Raw genomic sequence first — 9115 nt, forward strand, 5'->3', positions numbered from 1 at the left:
CAATGTGAAACTTTTCAATCTGTGCATCCTTGTTTCCTCTTATTGCACCTCAGTCCTGCCAAAGTGAAATATAAACGAAAGGAAATCAATGAAACTTGGAAATGAATGAAAAATAGCTTTGTTTTAAAGAAGACTTAAATAAAAAACTTCTCCGAAGGATACATTTGTGTATACTCACTTTGTAAAAGCTCCTTTCACCTAATACTGGTTTTTTTTTGTTTTTTTTACTAGATGTATTTTAGTAAGTCAGACATCTTTCCAGATATTTAGCTAAGACTGAATAATTTCTGGGTCACAGACGAGAGAATGTGAAGAGATGAGAAGATGAAGACATGAGGAGTCAGCAAACCACAGCGGTAACCTGACCAACTCTAAATTAAAGTAAAATATAGATGAACCGACTCTCCTTCATGTGGACTTGTGACAAGAAGTGCATAACTTATTGAGTCTGATTTATTTAATTACAAGCACCATAGTGTCGCTCTTCTTCTGCTTTCTGAACACTGAACTACTAGGCATAGAAGATAGCAGGTTCGTTTTTAATCCTTGTAATTAAAATTTTTTTACCCAATTTGCTCATGTTTAAAGACACGAAGTGAAGCTTAGAAGCAGAGACATAAAAAAAAGAAAGAAACAAGAGCAAATTTCAAATTACCAAGGCCCATTAGGCACCACAAGAAATGGAAAGGAAAGAAAATCTGCCAGTAAAAAGAGAGCTCCTTTTCTCCCAAAGGAAGCAAGCTATAGAAATGGGACCTTTAAAAATTTGCAATTCCCCAACTTTTTTCCTGGGCTGATGGTTCAGGGCTTGGGGAGTTGTTCTTTGCAGGGCTGCTGGAAAAGGAGTTGATGAGAATTCAGCACAATGGCTCAATGCTGAAAGTGAAAGCTGCCAAATACTGACCATCTCAAGAAAAGAGAACAAAAAGAGAAACTGAAAGTAGGCTTGATGGAGGTGAAAACTACCACCTTGGAAAAGTGAATTTCTCAGCTGAGGTTTTTCTCCACTCAAAGCTCATCGTCGTCAGTGTCCAAAACACATTACGAGTCAAGTAGCTTTCTCTTTAGATACAGAAAGGTATCTTAGTGGTCAGAAGTGATCTGTATTTGAAAAAAGTGATCTTTGCTTGTTCATGCCATTCTTGCACAGGAACCCAGTTGAATCTATTTGAAAATATGACAAATCCTTCAAAAATTGCCCACCTGTGAATGTGATTTGCACAGTTTTTTTTCTTTACACCTATAACTCCAAGATAAATGTCACAAGAAAAGTGATTAAAATGCAATCAAGATGCAATCAACAGATTACAGTGACAACACTTTATAATCCATGAACCTCAGTGTTTAAAAACAGCATGGCGTATCAACAAAACTGAGACGATCCAAAAAATAATTACTTTATAATGAAGAATGCTAGTTGGCTTTGTCAACAGCTAATTTTTACACCTCAGCAAACCAAAATATAAAGCACTAAGGTTAAATATTTCTTCCCAAAATGTATCTTCAGAGTTACTTCTCTTCCCCAGTCTGATTTCTCTGATTTGCAGTAGTTTATTCATTTACATTTTTCTGAAGATGTGCTCCAGGGCATTGTACCATCACAACTAAATGTGATTAGAGGTGCATGTTAGTGAAAACCATACAGTAGAATAAAGTTTTGGGTAATTTGGTAACAACTTTTTTTAACAATTGGTAAAAAATGTCTGCTTTCTGCCTATATTTTCAATAAATTATGAAAAAAGCAAATAAAAAATGTTAGTGGATATAATCAGGTGGTTTAGTTTTCTGAACTTATCACTCTTTAATTCCACTCCCTGCAGGCTGTATAAATAGACTTGTTGCCTCCTATAAATGATGAGCACTAATTTTATGCTAGTTTCATTGTACTGTATATAATTACTTTTGTGACCATAAAAGTATGCTCAAAAATACAACTTATTTACAAATTATACCATTATTTTTGTGATTATGCTAAAAGGAAATGTTATATTTTCATCAATTTTAAAATGCTATTATTTTCTTTAAAACTAACTTTTTTTCATTCTGGTTCTATCTCACCATGTTAGCTTATTCTGTGCACATATTTATTGACCAGTGGTTTTAAAATGTCAAAAATGACTTGAATTTAATACTCATTTCTGCTGAACAACAGAAAATGCCAAGCTCCCTGACAGACCTATTGCCTTTCTGATCACCACAGGTGCATCAAAATAAAAACCTGTTCAGCTGCAGCGGAAGGCAATGTTTAGTTTCATTTATCTCTTCTCAGCAGCTACAACCATTACAAACATTTAAATTCTGCAGTTCCCAGTGAATGACGGACTGGATGGACATTATATTAGCTTATTTAATGAGCTAACAAAGTAGCAGAAGCACAGCAGCAAACAATTAGTCGTATTAAGATAAACAGTAGCTGTATTTGTGTCTTCACATAAGAAAGAAGTCACTCAACATTGATGTGTGCTGTAATTTGACAGCTATACTAAAACACATCATACGCAGAGATTTTTGAACAAAGTTTATAGGCTAAACAAAAAAAAGAAAATTTTACAGCACTTTATTGTTTTACATTCATCTTTATTTACCCAGATAAAAAACAAGATCAAAATCAAGGGTGACCTGACCAAGAGGTCAATAGCACACATAAAATAACTTTTTTCAAGTCTTAAGACTTTTTTAAATGTGAAAAATATCTAAATTAGACTTTCCTGTCAAGTATTCCCCATCCTTGATTTTAGCCTTAGGAGCGCTCTCTACTAGCGTTTGATTGGTATCCTTGGAGATGACTGCTTCTATAAATTTGGCCTTTCAACCAAAAGCTTAACAGTTGGACACAATAGTAGTATTACAAAATGAAAGTCATTTTACCTTGGTGTTATTTACTCTGTTTTGTAAAGTGGTACAATGGTGTAAAATCTTTTGATTGCCACGTCAAGCAAAAAAAGTACACAGTTACAGTACAAGGATGGTGAGCATTTGGGTTAGTTGTGTAATCACAGTTATTATATGAGACTTTACACGGTAGTGTAAAGTAGCAGCTGATATGATACAAAAACATCATAATACACACACATTATTTTAATGGAGCAGTTTGATCTATAAATTAAAGGCAATATGCATCCCTTGAAGGAATGCATATCGCCCTCAAAGCCAGAGTTAAGATCATCTTATGCTGAGAAGTGACAGAGTTATAGACATTTATTATCTGCGATCTCATGTGATATTGTGAGATCTGTTAGTGCTCGGAGTATGTGTGACTCTCAGCTACTTCCACATCTAATTTCAGGTCAATACCTGTAAAATTAGCTGAGTTATAACCATTTTTGTATTTGCTAAAGTCTCTAAGCTGAAGCGGCCATCTTGATTCAGGCTAACTCCAAAGGTTTATCAGTCGTAAATGTGCATGTAATGATTTTTTCCAAGAGTTTTCCGAAACTACATTCAGGAATTCTTGAAATATTTTGCTAACAAACACTCACAGACATAAGTGAAAACATAATTGCCTTTGCCTTTGGCGTGCAATAAAAATCCTGTACACACATGAAGTGTCCACACACATCGTTCAAATAAACACACACGGCTTTCTGCTGCACTTTAGCTGAACACACAAACATCATCTCTCTCCCTCCCTCACACACATCCACAGGCAAACATGCACACAGCAAATCAGCATGAATAAATAAGAGATCCTGTTGTTCTCCACAACCTAATCTCTTAGGGGGGGAAAAAAAAAGAAAAAAACAGTTTGCTGCATCTGCACGGATCAGCCGGGTGAGTGACTGGGACACCGCTGGCTTCCAGAAAACCAATTTGTTAGTTTATTGTCTTGGTGTTTAGTTTGTGGTTATAGTTCATTTCAGCCAGCTATTCTTGGCCATGCTCCTTTAAGATGGCATCTATAAAACATGGGGTGTACTCTCCTTGTGCCCTCTTCCTTCTCTGTACAAGACAGAGCAGCATAGAAAGATCACAATGCTGCATTTCTTTTGGTATTGTGGGGCTTTGAATTTTCCCCTTAAGCAGCAGTCAGATTCACCCCAGCAGCTCGAGTCGGCACATTGAGAGGTGGAACAAACAGCTTTATAAACACATTAGCCTACGAACGCCACTGAGTAGCAAATCTTCAAATGCTGAAATCGGGTGTAATCGCATACGTGCAGACAGATGGCTGACTTCTTTTATGGTTTTGCTAAACCATATCTGCAAGGCTGGTACAGAGTTGTTGAAATGACGCAAGAGCCAAGATTTTAAAGGTAATTTGTGGCATTATCGAGCTATGTTCTAAGACACTGGGGTGTCATATGTATATGAATCCCGCAACAATCATATCCGCACCACGGGAAATGGAAAAATGTCAACCTTAAATGCAGATACACCGAAGTGCGGAAAAGAATAATACAACCCAATTCCAAAAAAGTTGGGATGTTGTGAAAAATTTAAATAAAAATAGAATGTAAGAAATATCAAATCTCATGAATCCATATTTATTTCTCAATTGAACACAGTAAATATATCAAATGTTCAAACTAAGAAAGAGTACAATTTATAAATAAATAAATGATAATGTAATTTTGAGTTTGATGGTAGCAACATCTTTTAAAAAAGAGAAGACCGGGCCGAGTTTACCATTGTGCAAAGAAACAATATATTTTTATCAACAGTCTGTTCAACAGTTCTGGGCCTATTTTCTCTGGCCTATTTTTCTTATTGCAGTGGCCCCTGAGGGCCTTGTTGTTTAAATTCAGAGATTTAACCAGATTCTTCAACTTTTTTCATAATATTATGAAATGTAGATTATTGGATATGCAAAGTCTTCCTGAGTTTTTGTATTGACCATTATTTTGAAATTGTTCCATAACTTTTAAATGACGTTTTTTTGCATACTGGTGAACCTCTGCCCATCTTTACTTATATCCATTCCTCTTTCTGACCTGTGGTCAATTAACCTAATTAGATATAAAATGCTCCTCCATCTGTTTGTGGGGTTTTTTATGTACCACTTACTTTTACAGCTTTGTTGTTGACCCTGTCCCACTGTTTTATCTGTTGCTATCATGAAATTCAAAATTACCTTATCTTTAAAAATGTACATTTTTTTAGTTTGAACATTTGATATATTTATTATGTTTCACTATGAATAAAATATGGGTTTATACGATTTACAAATCAATGCATTCTGCTTTTATTTACACTATAAAAATTCCCAACTTCTGTTAAACTGGGGTTGTACATGCAATCCTAATTGTGCAATAACACAGTACACATGCACACTTTCATATGTTGTAAAAACTAAAGTGCTGAAAGGTTTGTTTCAAGCCTGTAAAACTAATATAGACTCTTTTATTAAGCCCTATTGATCTGACGGAAGGAGCAGGAAGATGGCGGAGAACATAAATTCTGCCTGGGGTGGCTCCTTAAAACTAGAAACAAGCCTCTTATCAGAATGTTCTGCACTGTTCTCTTCTTCTGTATATCATCTCATGCATATCAAGGATTCTTTCCAAGCTTCTGTCAGTTCTCTGACATCCTCTGGTTCCTCTTGCAATGTCTGTAGTAGTTTTTAAAAGACAAATAAAGTGGCGAGGCAATCTGTCCTCCCTCCTTATTTTGGTTATTCAGCACAGCTGCAGTGTCGTGTCACATCAAAATGGCACAAAAGCAACCATTTTGTTTCATTTCTTGTTTGAGAATATGGATGTCATTGTGCAGTATTGCAGTGTCACGGTGGCACAACTTTCGTCCGTGGCTCCGAAACAAATTACCACTTTTTTGCTACAGACTCTGCAGAGCAAGCTTTTTCCAAGTCTCTCGCGCTACTGTCAAATACAGTGGACCTGTCACAGAGATCCCATCTCCAGTAATCCCAGGGTGGCCTTTGCTCTGCCTGTCAGCAATAGCAACCAATAACCCTGCACAATAAAACCCTCCAGAACAACAGTGGGCCGCAGGCGGCTTCAAGGGCTACTGACGGCGATCTATAAAACAATATAATGGGTTGCCTGTCAGCGAGTGTGAAAGGGAAGATCTACACCTCCTCAGACTCTCTGAGGGGACTTCAATTAATCACAGCAGAATTGTATCACCCTGCAATAGGAGTGTAAGGTTATTACCATCCTCGTATTCTGCAGGATGAAATGCGATGATAGCACTAATTGAGGAGGAAAAAAAAAAAACAGCTGACCACACAACACTTGTCAAGCAGATGAAGGGCAGATAAAAGAACGAGGTGAGCAAGGAAAGAGGGAAAGAAGAAGGGAAGAAAAAAGAATGTTTGGGGAACAGGAGACATATTCACAGTGATGTGTAAGCATGATCATAAATATCTGAAGTCTGTGTGCAAAGCAGCTGACACCAAACACTCGGGACTCTACTTGTGCATTCAAAACACAAAACAGCAAAATGAAACCATTGTACTTTGATAAAGACACACAGCTGGCACTTGTGGTTGAAGCTGTTTTTCCTCTTGTGCTGGAATTTAGAGGGAGAATTTGGGCTCCTGCTGTGGATTCAGATCCACATTTAACCGGCCTGTTGAGCTTTACTATGGGGAGTCAAGTTTATTCTGGGGTTACCTTTCCAGAGGTACAAGAGACACAGATATATGGAGATAAATCACTACACCTGTTTTTCAGAGTAGGCTCCAAATAAAAGCTATAAACACAAAAAGAAATCTGATCAAACCTGTGTTGTCTATCTGCTACAGAAGAGCTTAAGAGTGGTCAGGAGTGGCTACCACAAACTTCAACTTAATCACCTTTTTAAAAACCACACACAATCAAAACAATTTTGGGGGCAGCTGCTGATTTACTCATTAAACCGGAATTTCAACAAATACTTATTTTATAGAGCACCACTGGCATCAGTATTTATTCAAAAATACAACTTAGAAAATTAAATCATTCACACAGATGCACTGTAAATGTATAGAATTGATCAAAATTATATAATTTCATTGGATATTTAGTTTATAACACTGAATTCGTCTTCATATTTGTTTCATTTTGGTTATTCCATTTATATTTCTGTACCTGCTGTGTCCAGGGCTACAGGAGTGGGCATGGAGAGGGGCTACCCCAGCAGTCAAGTTGGGTTTATCCTGGACAAGTTGCCAGTTCATCACACATTGATTTTTTATGGACTTTAACATTTTAATGTTGTTTACATAAATACATAAGATGTAAATGTAGAATGTAGGTAGGGCTGCATAACATATCACAAACTTATTATCATCGCAATATCAATATCACAAAAGATTGTTTGGACATAAGACAACATATTTCAAGTGCCATGTATTCAAGCTAATAATATATTTGAATATATATATATATTCGATCCAACGGAGTCCCGCTGGCCTTAAGGCCAATGATGGTAGTGATTACAGAAGAAAAAGTGAAAAGTGAGCAAAATGTAGGTTTATCACAACTGATATCATCATCTCAATATTAATCAAAATCGTACATTGCAAGTTTTTCTAATATTGTGTGGCCCTAGATGAACGATGTATTTAACTCATATTATTTAATTCCTATATGTGTTTACTTCAGGGTCCCTTTTATAGTGTATTCTTATTTTCTTTTTATTTCTACTTCTGACATTCAAAAGGGGAGTCAAAGTTGTGTGACTGAGTCAGAGAGAGCTGCAGCAGCATTTAAGGTGTTTATGAACAAAATAACTACAGGTAACCTTTTCATTTAAGTCTGGGAGAATGCATGGCAGAGATCTATCCTTGTTGTAAAGAATAAAGAGAAAATTTTATCACACTGAAGAGCCAAGAAGACACATTCACTCTGCAGACTCTGTGACCCTGCCTGTCTGACTGACTTGTTCTCATACACCCACTCACATTTTTTTTTTTTTTTTGTGAAATGTGGGGCCAAGCACCTCCCTTACTGGCTCTTTTGACTTGTGCTGCTGCTTCAGTTATCCCACAAACTTTAAATGACGCATTATCAGTGAATGGAATTAGGATTATAGAAAGATCAACGTGAGAAACAGCTTCTGATCTAATTTGATCAATCAAAAATGATATAAAAAATGGCAAAGGGTAACCAAAACTAAATTACCGGATACAGTTCTGCAGTGATGTGCCATTCTATAAATCTATATATATGTGCGTGTGTGCGTGTGTGTACACAGGAACACCACCTCAAGTCAGTGGAATCACAAGTAATCAATCAGTTTATCAATCAGCCAACAGGAGAAAATCATTCAGACAGGTGACTATTTCGTGACTTGTGGATTTAGAAACTCACACTATAAATTATATATTTAAATATATAAAAATGTGTTTCTTGTCAAAAGCATGCAAAGACACGGCTGGGAGGTTAAGGAGCTGCATTGGCGACCTACCTGCCGTTTTTTTCTCTCAGTTAATCCAGATAAACGTCCCTTTCAGTTATGCTCCATTGCCAGTTTAACAGCAGAAACCTGATCTTCAGGGAATTGAGATTTCCTCCTTGTCTCTTCCAGACTCCCTGGACAACACATAACCTAAACGCAGAGGTCTGACATCAAGACTCTCCAGACGCTCAATCCCGGAGTCCTAACCCCCCCTGTGAGGTGGGCTTGCTGCGAGTTTAAAGTCTACAAAAGTTGCTGCTCCTCCGGGTCTGAGTCGCAACTTCCCATCCGCCGGAGCTCCGCGGCAGCTGGACACCTGGCCGGACAGTCACTCATAGTTTCTGGATTGAAATAATGGGTCTGTTTCTCATTCCCCTGCAATCCTCCATTCACAAAGTGCGCGCACTTGGGCTTTTGGCAGCAGCGTCGTGCAGTTAGAGAAAAAGAATCTGAGGCGTCCAAAGGATGAGAGAGAGCAGCCGGATTCATCAGTCCGGCTGAGCAGCCTGCAGGTGCTGCGCTGGTGTTTTAGCGCCACCCAGCGGCCAGTGGTGACAACAGGCTTTTACATGACTTCACAGGAAATATTAGGTTTTTTGCGATTTCTTGCTCACTAAATTAAAAGGGGAAAAAAACACAGTTGGCAAAAGCTTTTACTTAAGTAGCAAAATACCAAACCAGATTTGCAACTAATGTGTTTTAATTCACATCAGTTAATTTTGTTTATATAGCAATATCAATTCACAACAAAAGTCATCTCAGGGCAGTGTAGAAA

The 9115-nt window shown here is 37.3% G+C and overlaps 1 protein-coding gene across 1 annotated transcript in view; it reads right to left on the reverse strand.

The window, feature by feature from the left end:
- The window catches only part of si:dkey-238f9.1 (chemokine-like protein TAFA-2), an 86269-nt gene extending 77412 nt beyond the window's left edge, over window positions 1-8857 (reverse strand). The window contains exon 1 of the mRNA XM_017408568.3: window positions 8350-8857. The gene's annotated coding sequence lies outside the window, so the exon portion shown is untranslated. The remainder of the gene's footprint in view (window positions 1-8349) is intronic.
- Between the last annotated feature and the right edge of the window lie 258 nt (window positions 8858-9115).

The sequence above is a fragment of the Kryptolebias marmoratus genome, linkage group LG4 (genome assembly GCF_001649575.2).
Source record: "Kryptolebias marmoratus isolate JLee-2015 linkage group LG4, ASM164957v2, whole genome shotgun sequence".
In the NCBI taxonomy this organism is placed as follows: domain Eukaryota; kingdom Metazoa; phylum Chordata; class Actinopteri; order Cyprinodontiformes; family Rivulidae; genus Kryptolebias; species Kryptolebias marmoratus.